At 42.7% G+C, this 27671-nt stretch overlaps 1 long non-coding RNA gene across 1 annotated transcript in view; it reads left to right on the top strand.

Annotated features, from left to right (window-relative positions):
* Window positions 1-27239, top strand: part of LOC113003577 — a 95577-nt gene extending 68338 nt beyond the window's left edge. Inside the window, exons 5-7 of the long non-coding RNA XR_005574494.1 lie at window positions 24169-24747; window positions 25071-26175; window positions 26800-27239. This is a non-coding gene — a long non-coding RNA (uncharacterized LOC113003577). The remainder of the gene's footprint in view (window positions 1-24168; window positions 24748-25070; window positions 26176-26799) is intronic.
* Window positions 27240-27671: the final 432 nt, after the last annotated feature.

Below are 27671 nucleotides of genomic sequence, written 5' to 3' on the forward strand. Positions count from 1 at the left end.
CCAAGCAGAAGTAGCAGCAGCGGCAGCAACGGTAGCACGTAGTGTGAAACTCATTCGCAAATTAACCTTACTTATTCATTAACGTTAACGACCTTCCACGGACGACGTTATCCGGCCCTTGGCCTCCCTCTACCAATCTTCCGTCCTCGTTGTACCGGCGATGTTCCAGCAACAACGCGACAGATGGGAAATCCGCTGCTCGTTAACACTTTATCGGGCCCGGTTTGCCGGACTGCAACCGATATGTCTCCGGCGCGAAGCTACTCGTCGTCGGACGTGCCGGACTCTAATCGATCGTCGAACACGGCCTTACCGGATGCGACGTGTTCCGGGAGACGGGATGGTATTTTCAATTAAACGTCACGCGGCGACGGATTTTCCTACGTGGAAGGAATGAACGGCAACGAGGAGGGATTATGATCCTCGCGCGTAAACAAAATGAAATTTCGCTCTCTCGCGCGGGATGAGAACGTCGTATTTTTCAGTAAATCAGAGAGGAAGCGCATTTCCTTGTACAATTGGGAGCATTAACGCCACTCGATATTCGCAAAGAAACACCGCGACGTATACTATTTACAGGCTCCTCTTCCATTCTTTTGCAAAATAAAAATTTATATTATTCGCAAATGAAGAAACACTAAATAATTTTTTCCTAAATATGACAGAGAAGTTTGACCAGTTGCACAGTAAAAATTATACCGATTGTTAGAATCGATCGATATTGATGATAAAAAGAAATTCTCGAGAGAAGTATTTCTGGATGCTCGTGTTCTACTTTGATGCAAAGAGGCAATTGGAACGTTGTACTCTCTTGTATTCGTTACTTTTGGCTTAACGTTTCTTCTCTCTCTTCTCTCTCTCTCTCTCTCTCTCTCTCTCTTCTCTTTCTCTCTCCTCTCTCTCTCTCTCTCTCTTGTATAAGTACATAATTATCAATTTATAGGAACGCGGAAATAAATTCTGAATGACGAATTCTTAAGTACCCTCGCGAAATGTCGAAAAGGTATTCGATTCAAGAGCAAATTTGTCGCGTAGGTGAGAGCAAAGGCGAGAAGAACTGATTCGGACTTGGACCAATTATTGTCGCCTGAGAACAAATGAGGGAAGGAGATTGAACAAAAAAGAGCGAAAGCGCGGTGACTAATCAACCTGGTTAAGGAAATGGACGATCGAGTTGCGAAAAGAGAGGAAGAGAGAGAGAAAATCTTAAACAATTATCGCAAGACCGCGAGATGCCCGAGATATCCGTCTCGGCGGGGAGGACAAGAGGATAAGGAGCGAGTTTGTGGATGGGGCGGAGAAATGAGGGAGTCAGGGTGGATGGTTAGAAACGAGCAGAAAAATTGCTTTAAACGGCAAAAAATGTGCCGAGAGACCGCAGAGGCTCAGACTTTACACTGCTCCTCCGCACCCTCGCGTCATCTCTCTCTCTCTCTCTCTCTCTCTCTCTCTCTCTCTCTCTCTCTCTCCCCCTCCCTCTCTCTCTCTCGCTCGCTCGCTCCGAGCTCTCCACCGTCCTGTTTCCGCACAAGGGCGAGCCATCGAGGGGAGGGTAACACGGATGCCGGGCTCGTCCCTGTTGGTAATTTTTCAGCCTTCTCTTTAACTCACCACAACCCTTCAACCGCCATCCACTTGCCTCCATGTCTCGCCGGCCTCCTCTCTAAATACCGTACCGCGGCTCCAGACGACGCTAGCACTCTCGACGACCATTGCTCCTCCTCATCTCTCATGCGAATAACATTCCAACCATATACACGCGCGCATTTTCAGAGTGAGTTGTTGTGTCGTGTAACAAACGCTATCGTAGATAAGTCTTGCAGGAAAATACGACTCATCATACATTATTCTCTTTTAAACTATTACCGTTTCGTTTGCAAATAAGTATTTAAAAATGCGACTTTTTTATGATGAAATTAAATGAAAGGTGGCAGCGATTGGGATATGTTGAAACTATTTCAATCTTAATATTTTTAAATCGATACGTTTCTATGTTACGATAATATAGAAATAAATTTATTCGTGATAATAAACAAACAATCAATATTTATGAAGCCGACAGATTTAACAGATAGCTTTACGTTGCTATTGTGATGGGTAATATGGTAATATTTGCAATGATATCCGCGTATGCTATCGAAATAAATATTTCGTAACGGAGGATCATAGCGCTCGTGATGACTCCGAATGACCAACGAAAGCTCATTATTATGAAATACAAGCGTCGCAATTCGTGCCGAAAATACATTACGATTCGATAAAATACAACAATACAGTTGCGTAGAGTATACTTACGATTCACCGCTCCCGACTACATTGTTCCGTGCCTGAATTGGTAATTACATAACCGCGCATTACTGGCATTAGGAACAATGTAGTACGCGCTATTAATTACGTGGCTCCATTTTCAATTTATGGAACAACGACGGCGTTCGGTAGGTCAGGAGTATTGTACCTGCGAAAAAACGGCAATAGCTTCGGTGTTTCCTGATGGCATAATACTCGATTACATGAAGTAAAATACGTATTATGCTTTCGATTATGAAGCAAATTATAGACTCTGCGTTTTTGCGCTTTATTAATTTTATGACTAGTGAAAATTTTTTAAATCATTATGAATTTTTATTAATAATTTATTAATAACTGTCATTGACATAATTTAATTTTAATATACGAGTGGGAATTAATATTTTATACGTATATGCTGATTGTGTGCGATTGTTAAGTTAATATTACTAATATTAAATATTTCTTCAGTATCACATTTTACACGCACACTCGATGTCGCTTGATATTATATATTTTTACGTTTGTATTTTTATTTTCCGTCGATATATTGTTATCTGTCTACAATAGTAAGTTTTCTGGCGGGGCGTCGAAGCGTGATGCGATGCCAGCAGCTTTATAAATTGTTTCTAACTCTGAGATGAAATTTATCGTCGCGATGTTTTCGGCTGTGCCGATGAAAAATGGACCGGAGTTTAGGATATCGTGTAAAACGCCCGAGAACCACTGACCCACAACACCCAGGGTTATTGTACGGGGAATTCACTCGAAAGTCATACTCGGCTGCGTATATTTGAACGCCGTGGATGTTGGTGTATTCGCGTGAGCGCTTACGTGCAGACGCGACACCGGAAATTGCATTAAACGACGAGGCGTAGGGTGGCGGCTATGTGCAGGACGGGGCACAGGTAGGCGCTCCGCGCGGGCACAAACAACAATTAGGCATTCCGATAATAATTATCGTCGGATGCGACATAAATATGAATACGGGGGATCGGCGCAGCGCCGCCGTCGCCGCCACCGCCGCTGCCGCTGCCGTTGCCGCACCGTCGAATTAATGTGTCTACCGTCGCCGACGTAACTGCGACATGGGAAACATTTAACAGCGCGCTGAACTTGGGTTCAACTTCGATTCGACGCTCGTTCGTTCGGCCGACCGACCGACCCCACCTATCTTGTCCGATTGGATTTCCAAACTCGCGCATTATCCACCTCCGCGCGCGTTAACGAATTAGTTGTTTCATAAATAGTGTTCCGCCATGTGAAATCAAGTGCAATGTACGAGGCACTCGCACACACAGAGCGAACGATTATTTCGTACGAACGGTGTCCCCGGGTCGCTCAGTTTTTAATCTCTCTCGCGATATGATATCGCAAATTTTTTTTTTTTTTATTATAGTGAGACTATGATGTCTCGGATTCGTCTTTTTTGTGCGTTTCTTTGTTTTGTTGTCTTTGTTGGCAACTTGACGTCTCGTGATGTCTCTCCGACAGTGGCGACGAGAAAAAGTTGGCAACGAAATAAGCTTTCGGCACTCGGGTGACTATCATAAATTCTCGAAAACGAAGATAAATGCGAGATCCTACCGACGCGGCGGCGGCGAAACTGAACCAGATAATGGAGGTGTACTGATTGCTTCGTTCAATTCACGAGTTACCCGCCTCTCACAAATACGTGACGTTGTATGTACTGATGCCGCGCCGCGCCGCGCCGCACCGCGCCATAGCGATCATTCGAGGCGGGAGTGAGTGAGGTTCGCGTTGAGCGTGTTGTGTGTACCGGGGACCCAGGTGGATGTCGACGATACGGCACACCGTGATCGATGCAGGCGACGTTGAAAACAATTCGCGATATCTGGATAATTGACGGTATTTTCCTTCATTAAGACTGCTGATATTATTTCCGTTGCTGCATACGCGAGAGCCTCATCTGTATGCCGATGTGAGAGTGATTCAGGGTGATAAATGATTATAATTTGTCGATTGCTCACGGATAACGGAATATCAGGTTAGCCTACATAATGCTAGGCAATTAGTTTATAACGTTGAACTGAGTGATAGCTAAATATTTAATATCGATGCTCGTTTCAAAGTTATATCGGAGGGTTGAGGCTGTGCGAGATGAACGCCAATTCGTTTCGCTAATGGCACGAAATTGACGTAATAGGCAAATTTCATGACGGAGGCCGCTTCAGCCAAACAACTTTCGCGACAGAGTGTCTCGCCGAGTCTTTTCCCTGTTACCGATATCCCGCGCTCCTTCCCTTCGGCTTTCCTCCTCATCCCTAACCTGCCTGTCTTTCACTTAATCGCGAAAAATTGACACCAAATTACTACCGCCAGTGATGGATGATCGAAAGCATCCAGAACTCGCGTTCGATCTTCATCGTCGACGCCCCCGGACGCTCAGGCGAGTTTCTTAATCTCGGATCGAGAATGGGACTCTCTCAATGGTCTCCCGGTCGTATGAGCGAATGGACGTCCTCCGGTTCGATGGTTGGCAATGTAAGATAAGACGGGAGGTCAAAAGGGACCCGAGTCGTGGGTTTTAGGCCTTTTAATGGCGGGGAATCGCTCTTATAAATCGATACGCACCTCTTAATATCCGGCGTCTCAACCCAGTCGAACTCAATCGTCCGTCGCGGTGGTGGCGAAGTGGTGGCTGCCGCTCGATCGATCATTTTTTATGAGACACCAGAGACATGGTATACCTTACTCGACGACAAATTCACTACCACCTATCCTCTTGCTCTCCGCCCTCTTCTCTTCTCTTCCCTTTTCTTCGTCCCAGATAACTTTTGATCCAACTGAAACCCGACGCTCGTCTACATTCGATATCTCGATGGTAGACCAATATTATTGAGACGTTTATGGAAGTGATTTGTGATATGCCACGTGATATATTTTCTTTTGGAGAAGCGAGGACGTACGATTGATTGAACGTATATTAAACGTTCGTCCGGGCTGCCTAAAAATATCGTTAGGCGATTATGCGGAATGGTAATGGAAAAAAAGTAAAATTTTCCAATGCGAATAGAGTGGAGAGACCAAGTAGCTGTTCACTCGATCGATTTAATTTAGTCCGCAAAGTACTCCCGGCTCGCGTCAAAGAGATAGAGGTTAATGCAAACTCGCGTTTGAACCGTGAGATCGCGAGTTCGTTCGATCACGGCTCACGTACACCGAGTAATTTGTCCCAATTAAAGCAAGCCGCAGGAGAGTTCGGTGGCTCTCGCCTCCGCGCATCTGTGTCGCGTGAATAGAAGAGAACTTGGCATACAAAACGAGGGAAAATTCTCATTCCTGAATAAAATATTTTGGCTATTCAAATTATAAGTAGAAATGTGTATAATAATGCTCAACGACGTTGTTGCGCTGCCTGTTGAATTACGTGAATCGTGGTAATAGATAAAAACGTTTTACTTCTTAATGATAAAAAGTTTGAATTATAATTCATGAGGATAACGACGCTCTATATCTTTTTTCAAATAGCATGTCAACTAACGTATGTAATATTTGCCTGCTTTTATAAGAAAGGCAAATAATTCAATCGGTCGTTAAAAACAGCATTTTGAACGAGAACACGCCACAATATTGCGAGCGGTAAAGTGAAACGATCCAACTGGCGAAAAAAAGTAAAATCAATGCGAGACGTTTTCGCAGAGGTATACTCGATACTATTCTCTTCTCCTATTCCCAAGGGAAAGACCAACTTGAAAAGTACTCGAATCCGGGAATCGGAGACACTGCGAAGCGATTCCACGGTACGGAATTGTGTCAAAGTTCCCGACGTATAGCCGAGGAGAGAGAGAGAGAGAGAGAGAAAGAGAAAGAGCGTTCTCCGTATAGGCTCTCGACCTTTTCGAGGTAATCTTAGACGCTCCCAAGTCGGAGAGCACACATTTGCTTAACCTCGTCGTCTTAGACGTTCTGGATCACTCTGGCCAACTCCACTCGCGACTCTCAGAGGAGCTTCGGCACCAACGGCATTCAGGGTACCCAGTCGCGCTGCAAGGAGGAGCAGCTGTTATGGTCGAAATCACTTTCCACCTCCTCGTCCTCGTTCTCTGACGTTGCACCACCATCGCCACCGCCACCCTACTTCGCAGCCTCTATTTCACTACCCTTCCGCGAGCCTCGATTACACCCACCTCGAGAACCGAACGAGCCAGACTCCTCGTAGAGCTTCTATGGGCGAGCCCTCGGGAATTTACGCGCTCTCGGCGATATCCGAAATACCGCAATAATCCTCCCTTTCGATTTAACCTCTTGCACTTTGCTCGAATCCACGTCGAACCGTTATGACCCACCGCCGTCGTCCTGCGCTACGAGAATTAGGACATCCCTGTCCACAGCGTAATCCGGAAAAGAGCGAGCGAGCGAGCGAGCGAGAATTAACGCGGTTCACCGAGATCTGTATCGAGTGACTTCATAAAGTTGAAATTGAAGGAGATTTGGCAATGAGGATTACTACTTTGACTGGATTAGAATTAATTATAATACTAACGTTAACATCTTCAATCGCGTCAATTGAATTTATGTCTTCTTCTTAGTCTTGCTTCTAAAATAGAGCAAATGTTAAATGTTTCAATTTTCTAATTACACATGTCTTTCTATATTTTTAAAATGTGCTTTGTCACGCGTTATTATCATATTTGCATCTGCATAAAGTTTGTTTTTGCGAGTGTGATGAAAAGATTAAAATGCTTTTTATGGTGCGCGAATCGACGTTACTAATCAGACCAAGTATCGCCGCTTTCGTTAGTGTGGCTACTGAGAATCGTTTATTCGTATTCCCAGAAGAATCGCTGACACTTTAGTGCTTCTAAGCGACTTATTCACTGGTTAATGCCCGCTATCGCGGCTTCGTTACCACTGGAAAAAATAGAGGTAAATTTGGTATTCTCATAGATTGTGTTACTTTGTGATGCAAATGTGCATTGATCGGTTGGAGGTCGTCGTTTGGTGAAGAATGTCGGTTGCGCGGAGACTGACGCTACTGTAAAATAATTATAGCTGGTTTATTTCTATATTCCGACCTAGTTTATAGCGTCGATTTCGGAATTTTAAATTCTGAAAGGAGGACAAAGAGGGGAGAGGTAGATAATGCGTCCGTCTGTGCATTCATAAAAGTCGTTGGAAATATTTTCATACGTTTGACAGGTTTATTCGTATGCTCATTTTAACGACAGTTTATTTATTCAAATCAACAAAAGAGAAGTTTACTTTCACAAAATAATAAATAATTAGCGCAGCATTGATGCGCGCCGCAGCCCACATTTTCGCGGTTGTACAATAGCGGAAATGGATGCCGCAAAAAAAACCATTCTAATATTTGTAGACTAGAAATGCAGCGTGCTCTTTAGCCGTTTGGATAGAACAGTGGCACGAGTCGTTCTTTCCTTTGTTTTGAAAGATAAAAAATTTCGTGAGAAAACGCGGGTGAAATCCAACTTTATTTTACATATTGCGGATATATTTCATCTCTCGTGTATCGTTTTTTGAATTTTACAAACAATAGAATATTTCACGTCATACAAATATAATTAAGCGTTAAAAGTGATACATTTAAAAGAACTTTAATATTTTATTGGTCGTTAAACACATCGTAATTTTGCACAAGAGTTTATCTGTAATATTAAAATATGTCTATCGTGGCAGCGTTCGAGTATATGTACTTATTTCCATTTGAAGCCAAAGAATTCTTACGCGCGCCATTTTTTCTGACGCGAAATAGCTCTGATGTCGAATAGGTGTGGGGGAAAAATGTGAATGGGCGAGCAAAGCGGCGTTTGAAATTGATTTTATCGCGATTCGAATATGTTCCGAGAGCCGATCCGCGTAGATATAAGGACGTGTTATAGATGAAATTCCTCCCTTTCACGGGAAGCGGGGGAAAAGTTTCTCACCCCGATTTTCGTGGATTTCCCGAGGCGAATTGATCAACCGCGGCTTTTTATTTGACGCCGGAAATCTTTTATGCCGGCCGTGGAATGTTTTTATAGTGGATGTCAGGGGCGCTGTGGAGTGTGGATCGAAGGATAGGTAGTTTTTTCTTCCCGAGCCTCTCGTCGGCATCGTTGGCGTCGTCGACAAAAAGGATAGACGAGAGAAAGGAGTGAGAAAGAGGGAGAGAGGGGGGTGACGAGAGCAGCCCCGAAGTGTGCGTTCCGAAATCGGAGATAACGGGTCGTCGGAAATGCCACTAACTAGAGCGACAAAGTTAGAGATATCAGATGTTCTTGATCGTTATTCCGTCAAGATTTCCTCTTTCGCGAAATTTCGCATTAGATTGTGTCCAATCTAATTCAAGCCCCATTTAAGACTTAGGAATGGCGTGTAAATTATTCAAATTCGATGCATAAGCACGATGTAGAAGAGATTATAATTATCGGGATAATTTTACGTAACAAATAGAACGAGATGATGCAATTAGCGTGACAGCATAATGCAGATATTATATCGAACCAATTAACGGTATTACAATTAATCAATAGCGCATCGTCTTTTCATTATATTGCCGATGACATATTTATCAGAATATGATACTTGCCGCGAGGAGCTCTTGTTGTTTGAAATACGCTGAAATATATTCCTTTTCGCGTCCCGCGTATGCAGAAACATGTTTTTGTTACATTTTAGTTAGAAATCAATTAAATGGCATGCACGCGGAACGGCTTTTTAATAACCACCATACATCACGACCAAAAATATTATTTTTGATTTTTTGCAGATTTATTGGAATATTTTTACGCTACGCTTTTCATTTTTACGAAGGTTAGACTTGTTTCATGCTGCTTCTATGTGAAAAATGATGAGAAGGGCGCGAAAAAAATGTTGGCGCGCTTCGCGTGTCTCCGTGCCTCGTTGGCAGTCCTATCCTGCATTTATTAGAATTTGGCTGTGCAGGTAGTAGATCGATACTCGGTGCATTCCGCGGCAGATTCCGAAGCAACGGAATTGCATGGTTACGTCTTGGCTACGTCATGGACACCGGTGGATTGCGGTATTTCGAGTTTCCAAAGGCTGTCATAATGACAACGCGAAGTGACGTGGAAGATCTATAGAGGGAATGTCCATTTAATATCCAATAAGTATTCCCCCGGGATTTCCAGACTGGTCTGAGCCTGCCACCGCTCCGCCGCGCCGCCGTCAATAGACGAAACGTCAAATTCATTATAGAAGATCGCCCTCTTCTCCCCTCTCCCCTCCAATCGCACTTTCCCCTTAATGACGCGAAGGTACGCCGTTGTCATGACGACATTGTAATTATCTGTATATCCATTGTTAATTTATTTAATGACATTGATACGTATAAAGGGGATCGTGCTCATTACGAACCCGTGAAGATGTGAACAAATGACGTTTCGTCAATATTGTATCGTTGTTAATAAACCACGTCAAACGACTATATAGCACCCTCTCTTGCGGAATAAATCTGTCTGCCTTTTGTGAAATAAATTCGCGCGGGGCAAGACTTGTCCGTGCTTGGCGAGATTCTCCCCTCGCGAGAATGTATAGAGGGCCGCTAAAACCGCAATAAGGGAACATGAACGCAAATTACGTGTCACTTGTAATACGTAGTAATTATCGTTTTCGCATTTTTGTCGAGGAAAATGGCACACGGGACACGAGATGGCGATAAGTAGCGCGGGGTAGGAGAGGCGCTTGGCAGCCACTTGTATGTATGCACGCGCGTTATGAGACACTATAATCCCGAGCTCTCTGTTCCAAAGAGGGCTCCTTATCCCGCCTTCCTTCGCAGCTCTAACGGTCCTCGTAACGACAATGAGTGGCTCACATCGTCTTGCCCCGTTATCGCGTACAAATAATCGCATTAGCGGGGGACGCGAAAGGCGCGCAAAAGTGCAATCGATCGCTATAAAAAAAAAAGAAAATAAAATCTACCTCTCGAGTGCTTGAGTTCGTTCTTCGCGATCGTAGCGGAAGAGTATAAATGTTAATGCGAAAACGAGCGACGGGGATTTATTTTATTAGCGGATAGCCTTTCGCTCCTTGGCTCGTTCATTACCGAACCGGTAATCCGCGAAATTTTCGTTTCGGCCTGCGCCCTGCAGCAACATTCGACATTCGTGGTCTTGTTACGTCGTAATTAATCGACGTAGTAATCACGTCAGGCGTGACGAAACAAATATTAGAACGATGCATCACGCATGAATGCATGAATGCACCCTGCACGCGCGATACGTTCTCGTATTTTCGAGATTTTCAGTCGTGCGAATCGCTGCTCCCGCATGTCCGTACATCTAATATGTATATATTAATGTTACGTATGTATTACTTTACACTCTCGGTTATTGCTAATGGTCGCAATCGGCAGTTAAAAACTGATTTTATCGGTTATTGAACCTTCGTGCGTAACACGTGGATATGATTTAGTTGTATTTTTTTTCTTTTTTTTTTTTGAACGATTATTCGACACTGTGGTTGCGCTTCGCGTTCGAAAGTACGCTCGTACATTTAACGATTGATCGCGCGTGTAGACTGGCATCTCGATAATCGCGACGGCACGGGAAATGAAATAATTTTACGTCAATCAGCGACGTTTCGGGCAAGGTAAATAAGTACGTGGAATGTATTTTTTTTTTTTTTCTTTTGAGCGGAAATTGCGAAACTTTTTCAACGGCGGCTGTGGCAAAAATCTATCAGCGCGCTTGTGTGAACCCTCTCGGGGGCCCTCGCGCGACGCAGGCGACGTGTAAACGCGCGCGGTTGAGAAGTTTGCATCCAGCGAAGGGAGAAGATGCTGGGGTAGACGGATGCTTCCGGCGGTGGCGTCGGACGGAGAGCTAACGGCCGAAGAAACCAAGCGAAGGCTCTACCCTCGTAAGACACTGTTTCTCATCCGTATCCCAGCGCCAGTTGGCGCATGCATCATCCCGCGGCATTTTCCACCGCGTTATTCCATTCTGGAGGCGTAAGCCGCATTCTCCGCTTTACGTTGCAGAAATATCGACGGAACGTGGTCAGCCGAGGCCGTGCTGCCAAACGCCTCTCGGACATCTTCGGCGATGTACTCCCGCATTATGGTATTTTCGGTTTTTCGTCGTATCCAACGTCATTAATAAAAATTAGATCTCGATGCAGTCTCGTGACACGAGTATCGTTCGTTTTCGAAAATTTTATAGCGCTCTTTTTTCCCATACTGTCTAGAACAAAATTAAGGTCAATCAGTTAAAAATATAACTGCTGTAACAGACGATATTTGTTAATATTAAATATGTGCACCCTATAGATAGATCTACAGTGACCCAAAACGAGAAGAGAGCGAGAGAGAGAGAGGGGGGGGGGGGAGGAAAGAGGGAGAGCGCGTCAGCATATTTTAGAAGATAGGGTGCGTCTCGAAAACTACTACACGTTTTCTTACTTATAACGCTACTCCGTATCAAGAGGAATAATCGGGAATTCCATTCGCGGGCATAAATTCTTTATCCCGGATAAAGTCGAGATACCGTTCTCGCGTCTTCCGGACACGCAAGAAGTAACACAGCAGCTCCAAATAAAAATGAATGGTCCATTAGTGATTTTTCGCCAGCCCCGTTGGCGCTCTTCTTACCGGCAAATTTTTCGATACTCTTTTCCTCGCGCACGCCCGTGTGCCCGCGCTTTCGGCGTCATCGATGCCCGAACCATTCATCTTCGAGACGCTACTTTTCCTCGCTTTTATCCCACCCCTCCTGGCCCTACCCCTGCGGAAAGAAGGTCCGAGGATGGGGAATGAAGGCGTGATAGATGGCATTAGAGTTACACAATCAACCGACCCCACCGCTTCCACGACCGACCGCAACGAACTCTGGGGGCGCGGGCGCCGGCGGCCCCGTTAATCGCCAAAGTCTAAACTGATATTGATATACAGAAGCGGCGAAAAATGTAATTAAACCGCCGACACAGCGGCGGACCTTTTTACATCGTCCCCCTCTTTATCGTTCCCGCCGTTCGTCGGGACTCTCCTCCACCATCTCGCCGTCCACGAACGAACCACGAACTTTCCGACGCAAACTCGCGAATTGCGACGAGCTGTCTGCGAAATTCATGCGTTTGTCCGCTTTCGCAGCGGGCTGCAGCGGATTTCGCGTCGCGCTTCTGTGATACGTAGGCCCGTGAAACGTAACGTAATTTAATCTCTCGCGATTAAATTTGTGTAATGTAAGTTTCACTGCGATGAATGGGATTAATTGGATCACACAATAAACGAATATCACATCCAGTTCGAATTGCGGCTCTCAACAAGACGAATACTTTTATTCTTCTATTCCCGATCATTAACTCGTTTAATTGCGTGGAGAGATAATTAATGAAATAAGTGGTTATTTTGGTTTCCTCGTTAAAGCAGATATTGAACTAGGCGAAATGAATGTTTAGATTATAATTTAATACCATGAAATATATTTGCCTGTCCGTGTGCTGTATCGTGATTAAAATACAATGGGGGAAACGCTGGGTCGTGTTTCGGTTACGGATATATTAAAAACGATATGTGTAAACATTTATATGCATCGGAAGTAATTACTTTTCGAAATCAGATTATTTTTCCGCGAAGCACAGTGTGTGCGATCTTTCTTGTACAACTTTATACATATGTAAAATAATTGAAACGTTTACAAACGTACGTAATGCACTTTTGCTTAAAATGAGTTACATTAAAATGACGAGACCGATAATATCGAATATTCTTCTATATATGCAGACAAAGACTGTACATATATATACATGAGAACTGTACATTCGTATTATCGATTTAGTTGATGAATAATTCAATGAAATTTAGGAGAGCAGGATATCCTCTATCTTATCCGTTTTTGTATGTCTCGTGAAAGATGGGTAGATTGGAAGGTAAAAGGCAAAAGAATGTTATTCTTGCAGCTATTACACACTTTTGAACGTGTGCTCTGATAAAGATATAGACTCTTGGCTCGATAATTCTTGAATGCAAGCAAATTACACCCCTTTAACGTGTCTAAAGAGTAAGATTAACGTGCAAAAGTTACCGCTGACTGCATTCTATGGCCGATGTAATAACTCATTCCTGTCTTCTTGGCGGACTTAATCACTTTAGACCCACCTGGCATTCTCGCTGGATGTAATATTTATACAAGCTAGTGCGTTAATTGCGCCGAATCAAGAGCAGCGGGATTTAACCCCCGGTAGAGAAGGCTACGCGCGGCTCGAAGATTGTTAATTTGGGAAATCCGTTGAATTTCGGCTGCGCGCAATCAAAGCAAAGCAATTAGCGCATAAGACCGCATGAGAGATTTTGCTGAACACCTTTGGAATAATATCGCGTAAATCGTCATCTTACATGTTGGTATCGTTGGGGAATTTAGTGAACGGTACGAAGGATCGAAACCGAGATTAAAGGAATATCGTGCGTCCTGTACAGTGTGTGTGTGTGTGTGTGTACCGTGACGGAAAGACGGCAGCTGAAATCAGATTGAGATTTGCTCGTCGAAAATTTCTCAAGATACGAGGAGTCACGAGCGCGTAAACGAATAAATCTCTTTTGAACGTAATACTCTTGGAAACGTGAAACTATGCGGAAATCGAATTACTTATTTCATAGGCGCGCGCGCGTTGATATAGGTACACGCACGTTGTGGACGCGTATACATTATAGCATGAATAAGCAATCGGCAGCTTTGAAAGCCATTACTCCGGGGAGGCTACGTTGTTTATTTACTAAGTTTAATAATATCAAACAATATCCGACGTTTGTTACTGAAATTTTCAAGACCACGCCAAGATATCAGACGCGATCGATACAATCGAAATATTTCCGTATCGCAAACATCTGTAAGTCTGTGAATTTCGTGGCCATCGCCGAAATTATTATCGTCAAATTTTAGATACGTCCTTTTGCAGAAGCTATTTCAAGCGCTCGATAATCCAATACCCTGGAAATATAAGAAATATGACAAAGCAATTCTTTTATATACATGGTCTGTTTGACCACACGCAAATCCAGATACATATTAGCTTAATATATCTTACGAGTGTTCCATGTAACATCACAGATGCACTCCTTTGTGAGAATGTTTTTATAAGCAGCTATCGTTTTATATTAGTTTTCGCAACAGAAGCTAAAATTATCGAAGCATGCATTCGCTTGTAATAAACATAATATACCATTTACAGTGTTAAAGCATTAATATCTGGACAAATTTATTCATACGAATGATATTATACCAATGAATATAATATAAATGAATAAATTCTCATATAAATAAACGCGTTAGTCATAAATGGTACATTATGACTGTGTATGGACAAAATCATGCTCTGATAATTTTACAATTTCCGTTCTGAGGGCTGATAAGAAGTAATAGTTGATAAAAGCAGGATTAATATTTGATGCTACGTAGAATATTCATAGGATATTGCGTTATCTAGGAATACAAACTATAAATTTCAGTTATAAGCAGCTGCGAAAATATACACACATATGTATATATACATAAGCAACTTACAATATATAATGATTAACTCAGTTTCTTATAGAGACATGATATAACCTTTTTTTTTATAAAAAAGGAATATCCCTTATATCGAGCGAGCTCGAGGGTCACCCTCTTCTGAATGTGGGCTGAGATGGTTCAAGCGTTAACGGCATACCACCGTCGATTGGAACGTTACGATTACATATTACCTTGTAACCGCGCACACTCCCCGATGTGGTACGCATTTTTCCAGTGCACGCGACCGCCTAATAAGCTTTATTTGCCGGCGTTCTACTTTATTTACGGCGGCAACGTACAGCAACGTGGCGTCGGAAACGCCACCGTTAAATATCAGCCGGCATTATTAATATCCCGATGTAATTTCGCGTAATTGAAAATGCCTAAGAAGGGTGGCACACCATTTTCACCAGCTCTCTCTCCCTTTATCTCGTTTCTCCTGTCTCTTTTCCTTCCTTCTTTTTCCACCATCTTTTTCACATATATAAATTGAACGACTAGTCTTTCTTTTTCGTGTTCGCGTGCGGGAATCGGCGGAAAAAACGTCGCGCGACAATATCGTTTTCCAGTGGTAGTTCGGTTTTCCAGCGTCCGCAACGTTTGTAACATTGTTTTATTTTCCACGGGGATCGGTGTAAACGAATTATGCGCGTGCAGCAGCATACGGATACAAATTAGCGAGACATCTTATATATCAGCGGGCGGGCGTAATTCACTTACGCGGATTTCTCTAAAAAGGTAAAACGATTGCGCATATAATGAGAGAAGCGCTGCAATAATACGCTGCGAGCAAAAGGGATTTGTTGTCATGAAAAATGTAATGTTCGCCCCGCGCTTTATTCAGACGCGTTTTATGTGTAATTTTCTTCAAGAAAAACACCAGTTAAAGCTCTCGCTAAGCGTCAAGCGCAATTTTCAGGCACTGCTGCGCGCCGCCGCCGCCGCTCGGGAGAGACGACGGAAGCTGCGGGCACTTTGTTGTCGAAGAGTTAATATGCAAAGCGCATTTTAATGACATTAAAAACTTGCCGATGGAAGAGCGTATACTTTTATGCAAATACGCTTTAACACGTAAACCGATCGTAATCAATGTTACAACTACCGCTACCCTACGTATCTAAGTAAATCTGTGTACAGATTATATACGTGCGCGTAAATGGAAAAAAGATTTTGGTTTAAAACGTCAGCTTCTCCACGATCGACGAGCTGGCGCCGGCGATGAGGCAGCTCCATTTTTAACAAGCTGGCTCGTTAACCTACCGAATTGCGAAACAGCGGACGTCACGTTGACTCGCCAACTTAATTTATTATTCATAACAAATGGCATTACGCCACATACTTTTAAATACTGCGTTTGCCAAGGAATGTGAGTGGACGAGTTTTAAGAATTTTCGTTATCCTCAAGCGGATCGATGGATCTCTCGCATTTCCGACAATTCCTTTACAATCCGATACGTTGTCTCTTGATCTCGAAAGAACACGCGAGAATACGTGGCACAAAGAGATAAAGGACAAACGGAAATTATCGCGAAATGCGACGTAACCCGCACGATTTGCCATGCCGAAAATGAGATGTTCCAATGAGATGAAGCGTAATTTCATCCTCGCTGGAAAATGTCGAACACGTGTCTGGTGGTACGTACACGTATGCACGTTTACCGGAAGGTAAATTTATACCGTTGCTCACGATTGTGCGAATTGGACTGCATAATGCGACGGTCATTTCAACAATTGCAACTTTGTCATAACTTTGTGGGAAACGTGTAAAAAAAGTGCGCACGCGGTCATTCGACCGCGACAGATTCACAACCGGATCGATTCCACGATCTTCTGGCCCGCTGAAGGAATTTGGATCCGTTCGATCACGCGCGTTAAACGAGTGATAAATCGCGTCCCCCTGATATAAGCTTTTCGCATAGGAGCACGTGATTTCGCAGTGACTGTATTTTCCCCATGATGCATTGAGAAAGCTCGACGCGTCGCGAATGATCGACCGACTGAGGGATCCGGGTCGCGAGGTCTCCGGCTGCAAATTCTCCCTATCCCTTTTCCCTTCGCCCACCCTCTCCCGCTCTCTGTGCTTTCGCTCTCTCTTTCGAGCGCTCTCGCTCTTCACCTATTTACTTTGCGCTTTATCTCGTTACGCTTCGTATTCACTGTCGCCCGAGCGGAGCAAAATATGTGCGTCTTTTTATCGGCTTTAAATCCTCTCGCATTAAAGTCGCATAAAAGTCGCGGAAAGAGGACTAAGGAAAAGGGGGGGGGGGATATACACACATCTTTTTAAATATCTATTGAATAGCAAACACAATAGGACGTACAGTTAATAGAGTTACAGATATTTCGTTGAATGTTTGCGTTTGCGATTCATATTTGGAGAATTAGGATGCGGAATGCTCGCCAATTACAGAGATTAGCAGTTTGATACGGACAGGAGTAAGTGACGCATCGCATTATGAGTATTGCAGCGTTATACAAAATGCAGGAGATGCCGAGCCTCCCCGGTTTGGGATCAGAAGTCGTCGTTCAATTAATTAATTACTTAATAATTAATTCGTCCCGCGGGAAATTATCGTGCTTGGTAAAGCAACGAATCGAAACGCGCGCGCCGAGTAATTTCGCAAGGAGCTTCGTTCTCCGTGTCCTTCTACCTTAATGCCGCGGCAGTACACAGGCGTTCGTTCCATCTCCATCCTCAAGAAGCGAATTTATTCAGTTTGCAACTTCGCCTAAGTGCTCTACATTTTAATAGATAATTACTGGATAGAAATTCGAATTGCTCTTTGGCAAATGCGGAATGTAGTACGCGGCAGACCCGTTTTCTGTGTACACAGATATTTATTTGCGCTTCAACTGTCGCAGAACTGTTTGATGGAACTCTGACGTTGCATATTACGATATTGATTACGTGGAATCAATATCAGAGCTCTATTAAGGTGAGATTGCGTACTAGATTTAATTTATTACTTTCCTTAACCTTTTTTTTTTTTAACGAAAGTAATGCATATTATTTAACCACTTTTATCGATGTTGAGAGAGAGAAAAATATTTTTACAAATTATTCTAAAATCAACCACTCTCCACACGCAACTCAAAGTGCAAACTTATTCGGAGCTCTAAAAAGCTGTATGATATCTATACTTTTAAGTTACGCCTACTCGTAAACCGTTTGTAAATAATGACATCAAATCTTGTGTTGAAATGTAGACAGCGGTATATCGATAGACCGATCGAATTGATCGGGTTCAATTTCAGCCATTTACCAATTGTCCAATGGTTTAAAATAGTCAGTACCCTGGACGATATCGCGTAGCGTGCGGTAGAGAATGGCGGTGCGTGTTCGTTCGTTATCCCGTTTTTCTCCCTATTTCACGCGTCAGATCACCGGATAGAAATTTGAACCGCTCCTGGTGCCGGCGAATGATTTTTGCAAAATCATTGTGCCGTACGATCCATCCTTTGTCGCGCTCGCGCGGCGTTGGCGGCGGCCGGCGTGGCCGCGACGTAGGAAACCGCTCGGGCGTTTTCTGCAACCAGTTTTTCGGGCGTCAAAGAGCGATTCTCCGCCGTGCGCGGATTTATTTTGCAACAGTTACGTGCATCCTTCCTCGCGATAGGGGCGTGGTGCTGCTTCTCGGCGAGTCGAATCGGGCGCCTGCGCTTTTATCGATCCCGCCACTCAATTTTGCAGATTTGTTATTATTATCGACTCGTTCAAACATTTATGCCCGCAAATACTCAGATTACACAACAATCGCGCGTCGGCAAATTATTAAATCTCGCATGCGTGCCAATCGGGCGTGATATTTTGATTGACGGAGGATAGGCAAATCTTCCCTCAACGTTAATCGGTTCGCATCCGATAGGATAACGGAATTATTTCTGAGATTCATTATCTCGCTCGCTATTAATCGTTGTTACTTGCCGCAAAACAGTTAATATGTTATACGAGAATATTAAAATTAATTTTGCACGACTGTGATTGCGGACTCAATATGATTAACGATGATTACAACATTGTATATACTTACGTAAATACCTCCCGGATAACCGAGAGGGAGGAAGAGTATTGACGCAAGCTGCCGTTATTCATTACGTTTCTTAACGATCGAAAAAGCAGATATTTAAGTTTCGCTTCCTGACTTAATGATCCGGAATGCCGTAATATCGGAGACTAATTAGGGCAGGGAGTTTTCTTAATGGGGCACGGTGATATTTTTACTTGGGCTACGAAAGCGAATTGAAGATTTAACGAAAGAGGCTGCCTGGCTGCCTCTTCTAAAGCCGAGGTAGACTGACGCAGTCGCTAACGATTGGGCGTATCTCGTGAACTTTCAGGGTCGACAGAATGACGCGCTCGGTAGTATATCGAAGCGACCGCGACCGCGACCAGCAGATGAATGCGAGTCGAGGGGCTGTTATTACGCTGTCAGCAGCCGCGCGCGTCTTACGACTTGTCGATCGATTAATAAAAATGGTAATCGGTCTCGTTAAAAGTTGGCAAATAATCCAAAGCCAACTCGCCGTATCCAGAGCTTAGACGAATGCTCTTGCGCGAGATGGAGGTGAAAAGAGAGGAAAAAATCGCGTAAACCGTCAACGGGGTCAGTCGCGATGAAAAAAGCGTCGAAAGATTAATTGGTAAAATTTCACACGTATGGTACGTTGCAATTGGCCGACTCTATTGCAGTGTAATTTCACATGGCGAAAATATTTACGAACAATTTGGAATTTGTTGAAGTGAAAAACAGCTAAATTTCAGCAAAAGAAAAATGTTTATTTTGATTTTTTTGCCGCTATTAAAAAAATTTTATTGCCGCTCTTTCGGTGTATTTTATGTATGCAATAAATCTCTTCAAATATTTGCATTTTTCACGCTATTACAGTTATAATTTTATATAATTCTAGTTATTATTTGTTAATAACTAATATGGTAGTTAATGTAATTTATTTAAATAGAAAATATATCGCATATAAACCGTATAGAATTTCTGTATCGCCGATTATCAAATTCATCATTGGTTCATCACCAAATCGCTCCATTTCAATAACCGTTTCGCGATTAGTTCTATATTCCTACATGCATACAAGTTCTCACATTTTACATTTCTCTTCGGTTACAAACGTTACATCAAATTGTATAAACGTAGCGAATGATAATTATTTGTTGCAAGCTGTCAATTTGCAAAATTATAAGTTCCTTCGTGTTTGATACTGGATTTTAAAAATTAATCTGTTTTAAATTAACTCGTGGTTTATCCTTTTGCGTTATGCGATCACATACACATACATAGTATAATATGTGCATAGAAATATAGTTATATACACACACACACACACACACACACACACACACACACACACACACACACACACGCCATTATCCGTGCAACAATTGGAAAAGCGGGAAACCGGCTGCAAACCTCCGGTTTTAATGGATGTCGTTTTGGGGCAAGTTCTATCGTTAAATATTGAGCTGGACGGTAAACACGGACACGCGTGCACGCGTATAATGCGAGTAAATAAGCAGATATTTCAACAATTCCCCTCTGCCTACCGTCACACCTCGTCATTGGGAGCCTCCCAGTGATACCACTGTTGATGCGGATAATCAACCGGTTGACTCTTTAATGAACGTTTGTCGTTTCGGAAAATACCGCGGAACTCGCGTTCGAATACGCGATTGCATTATCGTCGCGTCTTCTTTCCGCTCCCTCGATCCCTTTGAATCTGCAGATTTTAGAGTTCTACGTTTTCTTGCAAAAGTTTCGATTTCCTCGAGTAACCTTAGTGGATATTATCTCATCATTCTCTGTCAGCCTCGTCAGCTTCGCAGAGTTATTTTACTGAATACCGAATATTCAATTTTATTAAGTTTTGAATGCAGCGTCGCGTTATTATCGCTAATGAGCATTACATAGAAACGCGCGGTTAAGTCGAGATATATTCTTTCGCGAGTCATACGCGCGAGTGGCTGGATTGATTGTGTATGATACTCGCGCTCGTTTACGTTCCACCGGATATGGTGTGCTTGTACAAAATATAAAATCAAGAGCAAACAGAATAACGGCAAACGATACGCCGTGATAAGAACCGAGAATGAACGGGTCACTCGACGCTCAATGAAAGAAATTATAGATATTTCGGTCCGCCAATGGCACGTTGAGTGTGTCGTAATAACGAGGACATTTATGGCTTAAGAATGCCCCCATTGTTGTGCCGCAGTCGCGTGTAAAAAAAACATTTGCGAGGTTGAACCCGCGTTAATCCCCTTCGACACGCGATTGTCGTTCCTTCGATGTCCAGACATGCTCTCGACCGACTTCTCATCGTTTCTCGCGATCGCAGGACTTTGGCGGTTCTCGATTACACGCGTTAGGTATTCCGCATATGTACGCTCCTCTCGATCGCGTTAAAATGGCAGAAAATGTGCGATATCGCTCGCGCGCGGCCGCGCCACACGCGCTCGAACAGTATTAGATTCCATTTTGATGCATATTACGCGACGAGTTTGGTGCACGTGGTACGGCGCGGTTGCAGAGAATAGGAATCGCGGTTGACCGGGAAACGGCAGTGCGAAGCGCATCGAAGCCTGTATATAGCGGATCTAATGCGTATTCCCGTTGACAGCTCGGGCTCGTCAAAGGGCGCGATCACCCTCGTTGTTGTCGGTTGGACGTGGCGGTCCTATTATGCCGTTGTCCGACGCTCCCCCGTCGCGTCTGAACGGTCCAACGACGATGGCGGTGAATGTCTTTGCCGTGTACATCCGGATAAAGTAACAAAAGAGATGGTGGGACGGAGGGAAGAAGAAGAAGAAGAAGAAGACGCGGCCTGGCGGACGTTGGCGACGAGGGAAAGAAGAAGAGCGAGAAACGAGACGTGACGATTTTCGTCGACGCTTTCATGCGCGTGGACGTGTAGGTATCGGATCGGCTGAAAGGAATCCTCGTCACTGTCCACTTTTCATCGTTTTCTCGTCTTTCATCGCGCCGTCGTTCGTTTCGACGGCCCTGTTTCCACGGGATCGTTGAAAAAGAGCAAACAGACGAGCTCGCCCGGCAGATGAAATCCTCGCGCCGGATATCGATACGATCGAAAAATTCACCGTCCATCTCGTTCCGTGACGTTTCGAGCGACGACGGATGACAAAGGACGAAGACGTATCTCTGGGAGATTTCTATCGCTAATCAAATCAAAAATTTCCATCACCTTCAAAAATTCTGTCATCCTTGTAGAGGATGATGGAATTTGTAACTGAGAGGAAGAGCGCGCGTGTTTTCCGTCGAATGTTTTAAAAGAAGATGAGAAGGATAAGGATATAAAATAACCGTGCAACGAAAGAGATCCAATTACTTTTGTCGCCTTAAATCTGAATTATCACACTCCGAAGGTAAAGTCCAATTACATCGTCGTGTCCGTGGTATTTTAGCTTTACGCAAAACACACGTTATCGTTTAGGCAAATACGTCCAAGTGGTAAACGGTGAAGGCGATCATTGCAACCTCGAACCTCGAACCCTTCGCCGTTCCGGCGTGATTGTCTCACAGGACTGGTTTAATTAGGAAACGGACTAGGGTTTCTGCCGGACGTTTACTCAGCGTCGACAAAGCCGAAAACAATCGGTGCCAATGTCCTTCGAGCCCGCAGGCTTTGCCCGAGAAATTAATCGAGCGCCGCGCCAGGGCAAACAGCCGAGCTTCGCGTTTACTCGCGCCTGCCGTCCATCCGCCCGAATCGTGGTTTGCTGCTGAGCGACAGAGATACAGAGAGAGAGAGAGAGAGAGAGAGAGAGAGAGAGAGAGAGAGAGAGAGAGAGAGAGAGAGAGAGAGAGACAAAGAGAGAAAGGCAGAAGAGAGGAGAGGGAGAGTATCCACGACGACGGTTGCGCTGCAACAATGCGGCCCGGCGACTCATCGATGCACCGAGATTCCAATTGGCTGCCAGATAGCAATTCGTTTAGTCGGCCACTGCACCACGACCGATTATCGCGCACGCATTGAGCCGAAGCGAACAAAAAGTGCTTGCGCTTTTCGGATATTTCAACTTTCGCGTGCGCCCGAAGCCGGAAAATTTCGTTGTTTGGTTGTTGATCAAACGACCAAACATTCTGCTGCAAATTCTTTTGCCGCTGACAATGTAACGTTGCTTTTTATCGCATCTCCCTCGTCTATTTTTCTTAGGTGTCTATTTTTTTTTCGATAGCAATGCCCGCGTACGCTGCGTTAATTGATGTACGATAAAATTCGAACCGACGACGAGCAAAGTCCATTCTGTCGTCGCACAGTTTAGTCAGCTTGTCAAAATAGTATCCAGTTGAGAAGTGACGCAACATAGACAAGAGACCGTAAGAGAGAGGAGAGAGAGAGATTGTTTGAGAGGGTTAATTAGTTCTCGCCATAATCCCGATGGTTTCGGACCACATGTGCGTGGCTTAATGCACGTTTATTGCGTGCAGCTGCAGCATGCGTGCGCTCTCGTCGCGTTTATCCCCTTTTCCGCCCCTTTCCCTCTTCTCGTTTCTCGCGTATCAGTAGCCTCCCTCTACCCTCGGCAGCTGCATTCCGCCGTCCGTATATTGCGATCCCTCGTATCCCGAAAACATTCAATCGGACGTTTTCGCTTTATCCCGGAATTTGCCGATTAATGATTAATTAATAATATGTCACAACGGCGACGGGCGATCCTGTAAAATATCGGCCAATCAGTTTGTAATTCGCCTTGACTCGAATCATTTATATATCCTCGATGATCGATGATGCGACCATACGTAATTCCGACGCTCGAAAGAGTTCACGTTACACGAAAACTAGTACATTTTGATTTAAGTTATCTAACGAGATCGGAATTGGCTGCTTCAGAATTCTGACGTCTGATTATAGGGGCTCTTCATTCTTCATTCTTCGCGTATGTGTATGTGTGTGTGTGTGTACATGCCCGCACGCGTCGGTATCAGTTATCCCAGTCTTTAGGCACATCTTTGTTGATGAAACGATCGTTCCTCATTTCGTGCCGTACAATGCCATTTATACATGGCCGAATACTACTTTCGTCGATTCCGTGCATTATTATTTTGTGCAGTAGTGAGGATGTCTACTACTTGGAAAAATCTGGAAAGTTAGGCATTTCAGATTCTGCCCTGTGGGATTTTCCTGAAAATTGTATTGTTAGTCTTAGAAATTTTTTAAGTTTTACTTCTAAATTTAAATTTTATATCTTTCTAACAAAAATATTTTTTACATTTTTTATATCTAATGATAACCGTGCACAAATTTTTTTGAGTCAAACAAATATTTTTTGGACTCAAAGAAACCTTTCTCTGACAATGAGTGTAGAAGAATTGACTTTTGAAATATTTATTATTTTGAGCACAGTTTTAATTTTTTATCTTGTGTTTGTGTGTTACAGTATCACCGCAGTTTGTACCGTGGCTGATTGTGAGTAACTCCGCTCGTTGCGCATCGGGTCGGTGAGTCACAAATTAATTATTTTTATTATATTTTAATATTCTGCGCAGGACAAAGAAAAGGATACTGAAAGAAAAAGTTTGGTGTAGTTGATACAAACTTTTTTCTTTAGTAGCCGAATAATTTTCCGAAGGAGAAACCGAGTACCCAATCGCGCACGATCGGTCCTCGAGAATGCTGTATAAAGAGTACTGAAAATAAAGTCTGGTAACAATTATCAAATGAATAACGAAATAGTATTGATTAAATATTTGGTCAACGCAACCAAAAATAATTTTACTTTTCTAAATATTTAGTAAAGTTATACCAGATTTGGTAATACTAAACAGTTAGAAAAATAAAATTATTTTTTGACATAATGATAAAATATTCAATTGATACTATTTCACTATACATTTCATAGTTATTACCAGATTTTTTTTCAGTGAATCTTTGCGTAATCGTATTTTTACGAGTGAGTGAGTGCAATTCTGCCGATAATATGAGAGGAAGAAGTTGAGGCCTGCAAGGCAACTTTCAGGTGAGTTTAAATAATATATATAACATATACACACTTTAGAAGAAGTTAGGTAATAACTACTAAATGTACAGTGAAATAGTATCAATTAAATATTTTGTCACTATAACCAAAAATAATTTTATTTTTCTAAATGTTTCGTAAGTATTATCAAATCTGATATAAGTTTACTAAATATTTAAAAAAGAAAAATTATTTTTGGTTACAATGACCAGATATGTAATTGATAATATTTCACATTTGGTAGTCATTGCCAGTCTTTTTTTTCATTGCAGGGTTTATAACAATATCTGTCCTATTTAACCAATGGATATCGTATGTTACAGATATTCTTCGAGGTGGAAGGTGACGAGAAGAGGACACCACCCATCATCGCCGACTTATAATAAAATAAACGAACCGCAGCCGGTTCGTCGCGTTGCGCGTTTTTTTTCGGGAGTGCCGTTTAAGTATTGGACTAATGAACTTTTCATAACTCCCATTCGATAGAATCCTAATTCGAGGGCCGGGAATCGCACCCCCGCTGCTTGGCAGTGAATATCCTCACTGGGGCGTTGCGTATGGTGGCCGTGCGCGGCGCACCGCGACGTTCCATGCCGAGTGCCCGTGCATGAGGCAATGCCGGGCCGCATGTACGACATGATCCGTGTGCATGTTGCGCGGCTGTCTGGTTGTGTGAGGTTTACACGCTCTGTTTTCGGCGATCGGTTCGGTCCTAAGCGGTTAGAGTTCGGATCGGTTGCCTTGGATTCGCGCGTTTCTCTTGCTCTCGTCCACCATCCTAAGGTTTTCTTAGATCCTTGATACCCTTTTTGGATTCTTTGGATCTGGGGTTCGAGCTGGATGAATCACGTTTAATCTGACTTGGTCAGAACTTGGCCTTGTAGGTTAAGCTTGTGACGAGAGGCTGGCTCTCATTTCCTGATTCGTCTAAAATGCTAGACGTCGGCAATGAGTACCTTCTTCTCTCGTCCTGCCAGAGTGTCTTGTCGACGCCGCTTGGATATAAGATCCAGTGGGACTGATCTCGATGATCCGTTGGCTGGGCGTATGAACGAGTCAATTTTAGACGTGATTTTTGTGAGACAAGAGGCGTAGGAATTTAATACCATTGATTTCGTTTTCTTCCGCGTGGGGCTTACCCTTGTTCGGGGGCGGGTACGCGTGCGTTCTACTCGCCGACTCGGGGTGCTGAATCCACGGGAATCCCTCTCAATGGGAACTCATATCATGGGTTTTATAAACTCGAAGTGCCGCAGTGTTCGTGCGAAAGACTTTTATAGATAATTAATCCACGTGCGCAAATTTAGTACATTATTATTCGCGAGTGTTCCGCGTGTGCAACCGTGTGTGAGAGGAAGAGGCTTAACAACTTTTGAGAGGAGGAGGAGGCCTGGGAGAGGCATCGAGCCCCAGCGGAGCAACCTTGGAGTAAATATAATTCCATATTTATATAAATTTAATAATATTTCTTTTTTAATTAAAAAAATAGATACTTAAAGAAAGGAAATTCATATAAAATGTTATACACATCCAGAGAAAAGTTATGTTTATATTTGTTATTGATGAAATTGGTTCTTTAACTTGATTTTTTTAAGTTGAAGTAAAACTACATTTGAAGAAAATAAAAATTTATTTTTAATTATATTTTTATTTCAATAAATGACGTTATCTATCTTTTTTAAAGTAAATATATTATTTGTTCAAATTATTTGTTTAATTTAAACAATTGATTGTTTAACTCAAAGAATGTACTGATAGAAGAAATAATTTAGTTGATCTGGTTTTAAAAATATATTTCTTTAATTAAAAAAAATTTGTGTTACGCAATCAAACTATTTTTTTTAATTCTAATAAAAGGAAGAACAATCGAAAAATTTCTTTGAGTCATAAAAATTTTTCTTTAACTGTATAGCAGTGCACAAATTTCTTTGATTAAACAAATATTTTTTGACTCAGAGAAACCTTTCTTTGCGTTTACAAAAATAAACTTTTGAAATATTGATTATTTTGAGCACAATTTTAATTTTTAAATTTCATGTTTCTGTGTTACAGTAATTACCGTAGCTTCGTGGCTGAATAACTCCGTTCGTTGCGCATCGGGTCGGTGAGTTAGAAATCAATTTTCATATTATTTTTTAATACTTTGTAAAGCGTACTTGTCCTGCGCAGGGTTATTTAAATTTTATGTCTTTCTAACAAAATTATTTTTTATATCTAATGTTGGAAAGAGGCGTATCCATCGATATACGCGTGTGTAATAAAATAAATTTATTTCAAAGCTCATTAAAAAATTCTCTTATTACAGAATTTTGAATGAGCTTTGAAATAAATTTAAAAATTCCTGGAAGCTCCTCAAATTTTCAGGAAATGGATTTACAAATTTTAAGTGAACACCGTGAATAGTGCAATTATTGAGAATATTGCGATTGTTACTTGTTCACTTGACCTCGAGTTTCCACGATACTTCCAGTATTCAAATGCGATTAATTATTTGATTAATATTTACAAAAGATTATTATAAATTATATATATATATAGAATATACGCGTGCGTGACGCACGTACGCACGTTTTCTTTTCACAATCGAGAATGAAAACGCGCTTATGTTAAATCATGCTGTCGATGGAATTAAATTTTCGTCGGTGACATTTAATTCGATTTTTAAGCTTTCGATTCGCGCGAAGAAATATGATCATCCGTCTAAATATTATTTCTGGTTTGTTTTTGCGGCGAAAAATAATTCATCTGTCTGTGCTATTATTTCCGAGGGAAGTCGAGCTAAATACACTTATCGTTAAAAGCAAGCCCGTAATAGAAACGCGCTTGAATTGTTACAATGTCGTGCGGGTGCAGTTTGCCGTTGCAGTTACACGGCTTGCTCTCGAGTCATTGCAGCTTTGTCCCGGCATTACTTTCGCTCGTTT

The sequence above is a fragment of the Solenopsis invicta genome, chromosome 4, assembly GCF_016802725.1.
Source record: "Solenopsis invicta isolate M01_SB chromosome 4, UNIL_Sinv_3.0, whole genome shotgun sequence".
In the NCBI taxonomy this organism is placed as follows: Eukaryota; Metazoa; Arthropoda; class Insecta; order Hymenoptera; family Formicidae; genus Solenopsis; species Solenopsis invicta.